We start from the raw sequence: 10,989 nt of genomic DNA, 5'->3' as shown, positions 1-10,989 counted from the left end.
CTTATTGTAGCTAATTAAATTAATGCTTAATGTGACCACGAGTTTAATTACCTATTAACTTGAATTTCTTATTTATCCCTAATAGTTCATAAATTGCATTTCTATTTCTATTATCCCTAAATTTTATAATAGATGCTTTCAAAAGGTCCCGCTCATGTATACACTTTGGTTGGTATTTCAATCTGTGAGAGTCCCCAAGGGTCCAAGTTAATTGGCTCTGTTGGTCTTCCTGTGAAGTTCCTATCCTCTCCAAGACTTCAATACTACCCACAACACAACTGTTCCATATGAGGCCCAGAGCTGTGTCCAATGATTTGTTGTGGATCTCTGGATATGTTTCATTGAGCTGTGAGTAGAACCCCTTGGGGATAATTATGCTAGGTATTGTCTGTAAGCATAACAGAGTATCATTAGTAGTGTCATTGATTGGTGCTTACTTATGGAGTGGGTCTCAACGTGGGAGGCTTATTATTTGACCATTCCATCAGTCTCTGCTCCACCTTTGTCCATGCATTTCTTCTAGATAGACCAAATTTTGAGTCAAAAGTTTGTGGGTGGTTTGATGTCCTTATCCAATAACTGGGGGTCCTGCCTGCCTGACTACAATATGGTAGCCTCTACAGGTTCCATATTTCCATTTCTATCACTTTCAGCTAAGTTTACCCACACAAACTTGTGAAAGCCTCCATAATCCTAGGTATCTGGCTGTCCTAGAGGTGGCTACACAATGCATGATATTTCCAATCCATTTACTTTGAGGCTCTGAGAGGCAGGGATTGGAGGGGAGAAAGGAGGAGGAGCTAAGGGAAGTGAGTGGCAGAGAAAGAGGGAAATTGCTCAGTGGCCCAGAGGGATAGAGTGGAGGAGCCCCAGATATCCAGATGGCTTCAGTTGTCTTTCTGATGTTTTGGAGAGGATAGAAATTTTGGGATAAAACTTTATCATTGTAAATTGGCATTATGAAATTGAGAGTTTCTTATACATAAATATATTTGGATAACTATTCAAGTTAAGTCATGCTTTACCAGATATATGGGAGGAGTATATGCTGGGCAGACATGTGGGATTCTCACTGTTTACATAGTCTATGGAGAAGAGGAAACAAAGCTGGGATGCAGTGAGAGTCATCTAGAATGAGACCCACCAGAACATGGTGCAGAGGCCTGGTGGGGCGGTACCCTTTATTAATTATTACCCACTACAGCTACCAACTCCTCCACCCCATAAGATGCAGATTTCCTTTCATTCTCCTCTCTTACATTACCTGATTCTGAATATTTTTCCTGCAGTCCTCTCTACATCCCCTCTGCCATTCAGATCCTCCCTCCATCTGCCTCATATGACTTATATTCCCCTTCTAAGTGAAATTCAAGCATCCTCAAATGGCCCTTCATATAATTTAGCTTCTTTAAATCTGTGGAGTGTATCATGTATTTTATGGATAATATCCACTTATAAGTGAGTATATAATATTCTTTTTTGGGGGGTCTGGATTACCTTATCATGTATTTTATAGATAATATCCATTTATAAGTGAGCCAATAATATGCATATTTTTATGAATCTGGGTTAACACACTCCAGATAATATTTTCAAATTCCACCCATTTGCCTGCAAAATTCATAATGTCCTTGTTTTTAATAACTGAATAACATTCTAGTATATTAACAAATGATATTTTCAGTATCCATTCTTCAGTTGGGGGGCATCTGGCCTTTTACCAGTTTCTGACTATTACAAATAAAGCTGCTATAAACATAATGTCTTTGCGGCATAGGTAAATGCATCTTTGGGGTATATGCCCAGGGGCACAATACTTGGATCTTTAGGTAGAACTATTTTCAGTTTTCTGAGAAACTGCCAGATTGATTTTCAGGATAGTTGTACAAGTTTGCACTGCCACCAGAAATGGAGGAGTGATCTATTTACTCCACATCCTTGCCAACATGTGCAGTACCTGTAGTTTTTGACATTACCCATTCTTTTGTATGTAAGGTAGAATCTTAGTGTTGTTTAGGTTTGCATTTCTCTGAGGACTAAGGAAATGAACATTTCTTTAAGTGCTTCTTTGTTTTTATTGATCAATTTATTCATTTACATTTCAAGTGATATGCCCTTCCTAGATTCCCCTCTACAACCTCCCTATCCCATGCCTCTATGAGGGTGCTCCTCCACCCATTCACCCATTCCTGCCTCATTATCATTTGAGATTAGCAGGAATTGTGTGAGACCCAGAGGGGGGGGGAGAGGGAGAGAGAGAGAGAGAGAGAGAGAGAGAGAGAGAGAGAGAGAGAGAGAGAGAGAGAGAATATTGTAAAAAGCAGAAAAAACCCTTAAGATTACATTATGAGACAAGGGGCCACAATAAAAAGTAATGGAATTTATTTATTTATTTATTTATTTATTTATTCATTCATTTATTTATTTGCTTGTTTATTTATTCATTGTTGGCCATGTACTACTGATCATGGGGCTACCTCGTGAGGGTACTTTGTTTCCCAGTAGAGGCTTTCTTGGACTAAAGGAAGTTATCATTTAAAGAAGGACTTTGGGCAGTGGGCTGTGGGTCAGAAAGGCAGGGGACATACTTCTGCTTGAGCGTCAGAGGGTTGCTGGCTGCTGTCGGGGGCAGGGTGACCATGGCGTTGGCAGTGCTGCAAGGACCTCATTCAGATTTCCAGGATCCACACAACTTCATCATAAATATAGATCAGATATGATCCAGTAGGAGGATCAAATCCCAGAACAGTGACAGTCTTGTTACTGAAGGATGAATGCGGAGGAAGAATTCTCTGATGCCATCACAGGCTTTGATTCTCATAATTCTACAGGGGAATTTCCAGAGACAAATAAAATTAGTGGGATGATTGACTTGGATACCACTAAAAAGTAATAGGAGTGGGAAAATTGGGGAGAGAATACCACAAAAGAATGGAATTCAAAAGCACAGAACAGCCCTTCCTGCTCCCATGTTCACCAGAAGTGACTTCAGTGTGTGGAGTATCTTGAAGAAATGCATTGGCTTGGAGCTATCCAAGATCACAATGCCAGTTACTTCAATGAGCTAGTGAGCTTCCTGCAGTGGATTACAGAGTACACAAAGCCTCATTCACAAAGCCTCAAATCGGTCCCAGCCTCTGGAGAGGATGCAATATGTAGCTGCCTTTGCTATCTCTGCTGTGGCTTCCCAGTGGTAGAGAACTGGTAAACTCTTTAACCCACTCTTGGTAGAGACATATGAGTTGATCAGGGAAGACTTAGGGTTCAGATTTATATCTGAGCAGGTCAGTCATCACCCTCCTATTAAAGCAGTTTATTTAGAAAGGCTCAATCAATACTTCATGTTCCATGGTTCCCAAATCTGAAGTTCTGGGGCAAGAGTGTGGAGACTGAGCCCCAGGGGACCATCACATTGGAGCTGCTCAAACATAATGAAGCCTATACCTGGAAAAACCCTACCTGCTGTGTGCAAAATGTCATCCTTGGGCAGCTATGGATAGAGCATTATTGGATAGTGGAGATCCTAAATCGCAAAACTGGAGATAAATGTATACTTCACTTCAAGCCTTGTGGATTGTTTGGGAAGGAAATTCACAGAGTAGAAGGGTACATTCAAGATAAAAAGAGGAAGAAGCTCTTTATAATATATGGCAAGTGGACAGAGTGCTACTTCATATGAGTCCTTTAAGAAGCAAGGGAAGAGAGGTGACCATGCCAGGAAGGACAAGAAGGATGATGGCCCTGAGAAAGCTAAGTGATGTGCCAGGTGATATGGCAGATGATGTTCCTGTGGCTCAGGAGATAGTACAAGTCAACCCTGTCAGTAAGTACTCTGGAGGATCAACAGACAGCCTCCCAAATCTGCTCAGATGTACAACTTCTCCAGCTTCACTGTGAGTCTCAGTGAGCTGGAGTCAGGCATGGAGAAGACTCTGCCACCCAAAAGCTGCCACATTTGTCATGACATACGTGGGCATGGAGAACAAAAACATGGATCTGGCAGCTAGGAGAAGAAGCGGCTAGAGGAAAAGCAGAGAGAGGCTAGAAAAGAACCTGTCAATGAGGATGCAGAGTGGTAGTCCAGATGGTTATCTCTAGGGAATACCCCCTACACAGGGGCTCCTGACTGACTGAATGTTAGTCATTACTTTGAGCATAATTTCTCAGGCTGCCCAGACATCTACTAAGTACGGCCTGTGAACCCAGGAGGAGGCCTTGGAATCTTCAAATAGTATCTGAGTTTTAAGGTGGCAGACACCAGCTTCTCCAGCCACAATGGACATAGTCTCAGATGTGACAAAGGACCTCAGTGAGTCTCTGATTGCCCAATGCTTCACTATGCTGCAGCCCCTTCATGAAGGTCCAGTTGGGTCTTCATATTCCCAGAGGCCTCAGAACTCCAACATGGGTTGAAGGCTTGATTTTATAGCTGTGGAAACTGAAAAAAATGACTTCATTTAAATCACTTTCACACATCTATATATTTTTCAGAAAGCTTCTACTATATTGCATTTCCATAGTACTTCTCAAGTGGCCATTAATTTTAGCTGTATCTACCCATATTCTCTTTATAATTGCCCTCTTTCTTTCCTCTTCCTGGTTGATGCTCATGTTATAGCACCCCCCATCCACTTATATCTAATTATATCCACAGAAAAGGACCTATATCCAATACTGTATAGGTGACAAAGGACCTAAGTCTAGATTGCTCAAGGAACTACAATAAAACCAAATACTACTATTCTCTTATGTAAAGGTATTAAATTCGTTATATATGGTTATCTGTATCTCTTTCATAAGGATATTTATCCATTTGCTAGTATCTTATGCTATACGTAACTTCAGTTGTTCTACAGAAAGTAACTTGCTTATTATTGGCTTAAAGAATAATATGCACACAGAAGTAAAGACATATTATAGTTGCCTTTCTGAGTCTGGCTTACTTCACTCAGGATGATGTTTTTTCAGTTCCATCTATTTGCATCTGAATTTCATCATTTGAATTTATTCCTTTTAACAGCTGAGTAGCATTTCATTTTATAAATGTTCCACATTTAAAAAATATTCATTTGTTTTAGGACATCTGCATGATTTTCATTTTCGACTATTCTGAATATGACAACAATGTACACAGTTTAACAAATATCTCTATGTTAATAGGAGCATCCTTTGAGTATATGACCAAGCACGGTATAGATGGATCTTTAGTCTATTCTAGTCTTCCTGAAGAACTGCCATACTGACTTATATAGTGGCTATAACAATGTACAGTCTAGCCAGGGAAAAATGCTCTCTTTGCATCCTTGCCAACATGAACTAGAACTTGGTTTATTGTTCTTAGGCATTTTTACAGGTAAAAGAATGAAATCTCAAATTAGTTTGATTTATTTACATTTTTCTGATGACTATGGATGTAGAACAAATGTTTAAATTAGATTACTATTTCTCAGCCATTTTTTATTCGATATATTTTTTATTTACATTTCAAATAATTTCCCCTTTTCTGGCCCCCTATTCCCCGAAAGTCACATAAGCCCACTTCCCTCCCCCTGTCCTCCCACCCACCCCTTCCCACTTATCTGTTCTGGTTTTGCCCTATACTGCTACACTGAGTCTTTCCAGAACCAGGGGCTACTCTTCTGTTCTTCTTGTACCTCATTTGATGTGTGGATTATGTTTTGGGTATTCCAGTTTTCTAGGTTAATATCCACTTATTAGTGAGTGCATACCATGATTGATCTTTTGAGACTGGGTTACCTCACTTAGTATGATGTTTTCCAGCTCCATCCATTTGTTTGAGAATGTTATTGATATGTGTCACACTTTTAAATTTGGCTATTTCTTTTCTAGATATCTAAATTTTTAATATTAATTTTTGATAGTAATTTTCTATCAGATGGGTAAAAGTTAAAAATCTAAGTAAAGATTTAACAGATATATATAGAACATTCTATCCTAAAAAAAAAAAAAGAATATACCTTTTTCTCAGCACCTCATGGTACCTTCTCCAAAATCGACCATATAATTGGTCACAAGACAGACCTCAACAAATATAAGAAGATAGAACTAATCCCATGCCTCCTATCTGATCACTATGGAGTAAAAGTGGTCTTCAATAGCAACAGAAACAACAGAAAACCGACATACACGTGGAAACTGGACAATACTCTACTCAATGATACCTTGGTCAAGGAAGAAATAAAGAAAGAAATTAAAGACTTTTTAGAACACAATGAAAATGAAAACACAACATACCCAAATCTATGGGACACAATGAAAGCAGGGCTAAGAGGAAAACTCATAGCCCTGAGTGCCTCCAAAAAGAAAATGGAGAGAGCATACACTAGCAGCTTAATGAAACACCTGAAAGCCCTGGAAGAAAAAGAAGCTATTTCACCCAGGAGGAGTAGAAGGCAGGAAATCATCAAACTCAGGGCCGAAATCAATCAAGTAGAAACAAAGAGAACCATACAAAAAATCAACAAAACCAGGAGCTGGTTCTTTGAGAAAATCAACAAGATAGATAAACCCTTAGCCAGACTGACCAAAGGGCACAGAGAAAGTATCCAAATTAACAAACTTAGAAATGAAAAGGGAGATATAACAATGGAAAATGAGGAAATCCAAAAAATCATCAGATCCTACTACAAGAGCCTGTACTCAACACAACTGGAGAATCTGGAGGAAATGGACAATTTCCTTGACAGATACCAAATACCAAAATTAAATCAGGACCAACTAGACCATCTAAACAGTCCCATAATGCCTACAGAAATAGAAGGAGTCATAGAAAGTCTTCCAACCAAAAAAAGCACAGGACCAGATGGCTTCAGTGCAGAATTCTACCAGACCTTCAAAGAAGAGTTAACACCAATACTCTTCAAACTATTCCACAAAATAGAAACAGAAGGAACACTACCCAATTCCTTCTACGAAGCCAAAATTACGCTGATACCAAAGCCACAAAAAGATCCAACAAAGAAAGAGAACTTCAGACCAATTTCCCTTATGAACATCGATGCAAAAATACTCAATAAAATTCTTGCCAACCGAATCCAAGAACACATCAAAACGATCATCCACCATGATCAAGTAGGCTTTATCCCGGGAATGCAGGGTTGGTTCAATATACGGAAATCCATCAATACAATCCACTACATAAACAAACTCAAAGAACAAAACCACATGGTCATTTCATTGGATGCTGAAAAAGCATTTGACAAAATTCAGCATCCCTTCATGCTTAAAGTCTTGGAGAGAACAGGAATTCAAGGCCCATACCTAAACATAGTAAAAGCAATATACAGCAAACCAGTAGCCAGCATCAAACTAAATGGAGAGAAACTTGAAGCAATCCCACTGAAATCAGGGACCAGACAAGGCTGCCCCCTTTCTCCTTATCTTTTCAATATTGTACTTGAGGTACTAGCTCGGGCAATTCGACAACATAAGGAGGTCAAAGGGATACAAATTGGAAAGGAAGAAGTCAAACTATCATTATTTGCAGACGACATGATCGTCTACCTAAGTGACCCAAAGAACTCCACTAGAGAGCTCCTACAGCTGATAAACAACTTCAGCAAAGTGGCAGGTTATAAAATCAACTCAAGCAAATCAGTGGCCTTCCTATACTCAAAGAATAAGCAGGCTGAGAAAGAAATTAGGGAAATGACCCCCTTCACAATAGCCTCAAACAGTATAAAGTATCTTGGGGTGACTCTTACCAAACATGTGAAAGATCTGTATGACAAGAATTTCAAGACTCTGAAGAAGGAAATGGAAGAAGACCTCAAAAAATGGGAAAACCTCCCATGCTCATGGATCGGTAGAATCAATATAGTTAAAATGGCCATTTTGCCTAAAGCACTATACAGATTCAATGCAATACCCATCAAAATCCCAACTCAATTCTTCACAGAGTTAGAAAGAGCAATTATCAAATTCATCTGGAACAACAAAAAACCCAGGATAGCTAAAACTATTCTCAGCAACAAAAGAAAATCTGGGGGAATCAGTATCCCTGACCTCAAGCAATACTACAGAGCAATAGTGTTAAAAACTGCATGGTACTGGTACAGTGACAGGCAGGAGGATCAATGGAACAGGATTGAAGATCCAGAAATGAACCCACACACCTATGGCCACTTGACCCTCGACAAAGAGGCTAAAAGCATCCAATGGAAAAAAGATAGCCTTTTCAACAAATGGTGCTGGTTCAACTGGAGGGCAGCATGCAGAAGAATGTGAATTGATCCATCCTTGTCTCCTTGTACTAAGCTCAAATCCAAATGGATCAAGGACCTCCACATAAAGCCAGACACTCTGAAGCTAATAGAAAAGAAACTGGGGAAGACCCTTGAGGACATCGGTACAGGGAGACAGTTTCTGAACAGAACACCAATAGCATATGCTCTAAGATCAAGAATTGACAAATGGGACCTCATAAAATTACAAAGTTTCTGTAAGGCAAAGGACACCATCAAGAGGACAAATCGGCAACCAACAAATTGGGAAAAGATCTTCACCAATCCTACATCAGATAGAGGGCTAATATCCAATATATATAAAGAACTCAAGAAGTTAGACTCCAGAAAACCAAACAACCCTATTAAAAAATGGGGTACAGAGTTAAACAAAGAATTCTCACCTGAAGAACTTCGGATGGCGGAGAAGCATCTTAAAAAATGCTCAACTTCATTAATCATTAGGGAAATGTAAATCGAAACAACCCTAAGATTTCATCTTACACCAGTCAGAATGGCTAAGATTAAAAATTCAGGAGACAGCAGGTGTTGGAGAGGGTGTGGAGAAAGAGGAACACTCCTCCACTGCTGGTGGGGTTGCAAATTGGTACAACCACTCTGGAAAACAGTCTGGCGGTTCCTCCGAAAACTGGGCACCTCACTTCCACAAGATCCTGCTATACCACTCCTGGGCATATACCCAGAAGACTCCCCACCATGTAATAAGGATACATGCTCTACTATGTTCATAGCAGCCCTAGTTATAATTGCCAGATGCTGGAAAGAACCCAGGTATCCCTCAACAGAAGAGTGGATGCAAAAAATGTGGTATATCTACATAATGGAGTACTATTCAGCCATTAGAAACAATGAATTCATGAAATTCTTAGGCAAATGGATGGAGCTAGAGAACATCATACTAAGTGTGGTAACCCAGACTCAAAAGGTGAATCATGGCATGCACTCACTAATAAGTGGATATTAACCTAGAAAACTGGAATACCCAAAACATAATCCACACATCAAATGAGGTACAAGAAGAAAGGAGGAGTGGCCCCTGGTTCTGGAAAGACTCAGTGAAACAGTATTCAGCAAAACCAGAACGGGGAAGTGGGAAGGGGTGGATGGGAGGACAGGGGAAGAGAAGGGGGCTTACGGGACTTTTGGGGAGTGGGGGGGCTAGAAAAGGGGAAATCATTTGAAATGTAAATAAATTATATCGAATAAAAAAAATTAAAAAAAAATCTAAGTAAAAATCTTTTCTCATTCTATAGGCTACTTCTTTGCAGGACTGATGTTCTTTGCCAGGCAGAACATTTTCAGGTTTGTGAAGTCCCATTTATTAAGTGTTGATCTTACTGCCTATGCTATTGAAGTTCTGACCAGGAAGGTATTTGCTCTGATTTTTTCAAGGCTTTTCCCCACTTTTTCTTCTCTCAGGTTCAGCATGACTACTTTATGTTTATGTCTTTGATCTACTAGGACTTGAGCTTTAAGCAGGGTGATAGCTATGCGTCTATTTGCTTTCTTTTACATGCAGACATCCAGTTAGACCAGCACCAATTGTTGAAGATGCTTTCCTATTTCAGTGTCCATTTCTGGTTTCTTTACAAAACATCAGATGTGCATAGGTGTGTGGATTGGTATCATTAACTTAAAATCTTAGCTATTAATGGAGCCTGTTTGCTATTTATGAAACACGATAGTCTGTATTAGTTTACACATTTTTGTAACTTAACTCAGAGCAGTAGGGAATATATTTTTAGAATGTATCTTTCTAAGCACTGATTGTACAGCATTGTTTACTCTTGTAGCTGGGAAAGTAGATAATGAGCTAATTTCCAGTAATTTGGCAACAAACATATATAACACATGTAGAACACATGTCAGTCATATAATCAATATTTAAATGAAGCACATTGACAAACAATATTAGGGCACAGATATAATGCCCATGGAAAAGTTGACTCATTGTTATTCTATAGTCTATTTTATGCATAATCATAGCCCACCACTCCTCTCATGTGTGTGAGAGAGATTTGTGTTTGTGTGTTTCTGTGCCTTAATATAATTATTCATGTAAATTAAAGCAGTAAATTGTAGGGAGCTGCTTGCCAGTTAACTGCCGTTAACTGTCGTTAACTGTTAACAAGTCCTTATTTGGGTGGAGCCTGTTGAGTCTTGCGCCTCCCACGTGGATACAACCTATCAGCAATGCCCACATGGCTAAGCCTGATTGGCTGGCTATTAGTATTTAAGGGGCTGATTCTCTCGGGGTCAGAAGAGGGAGAAGAAGGAGAAGAAGCATAAGGGTCCTGAGTAAACTGCTTGAAGAAGATCTTCCTGTGTTGCGTCATTCCTTGCCGGCGAGGGTGGACGCGACAACTGGTGCCGAAACCCGGGACAAGAAACTCTCCTCGTTCATGGGGTTTGAAGATCAGAACTTCTCGCAGTCAGGGTAGCGCGCTGGTAAGTTCCCGGTTAAATGGAACAATAAAGTTCCCGGTTAAATGGGACAATAAAGTTCCCGGTTAAATGGGACAATAAAGTTCCCGGTTAAAAGGGACAATAAAGTTCCCGGTTAAATGGGACAATAAAGTTCCCGGTAAATGGGACAATAAAGTTCCCGGTTAAATGGGACAATAAAGTTCTCGGTGAGAGACAATAAAGTTCCCAGGCAAGGTGGGACAAAAGGGACCGTTAAAAATGGACAGCCTGTTCCTCTCTGTAATCAAAGAGGGAGGTT

General features: G+C 39.8%; 1 pseudogene; it reads left to right on the top strand.

The window, feature by feature from the left end:
* The first annotated feature begins 2,770 nt into the window (after positions 1 to 2,770).
* Positions 2,771 to 4,187, top strand: LOC127675598 (oxysterol-binding protein-related protein 2-like; annotated as a pseudogene).
* Positions 4,188 to 10,989: the final 6,802 nt, after the last annotated feature.

This window comes from Apodemus sylvaticus, chromosome X (assembly GCF_947179515.1).
Source record: "Apodemus sylvaticus chromosome X, mApoSyl1.1, whole genome shotgun sequence".
NCBI lineage: Eukaryota > Metazoa > Chordata > Mammalia > Rodentia > Muridae > Apodemus > Apodemus sylvaticus.
Note: the sequence above shows the minus strand (reverse complement) of the source record. Positions and strands in the feature narration are given on the sequence as shown.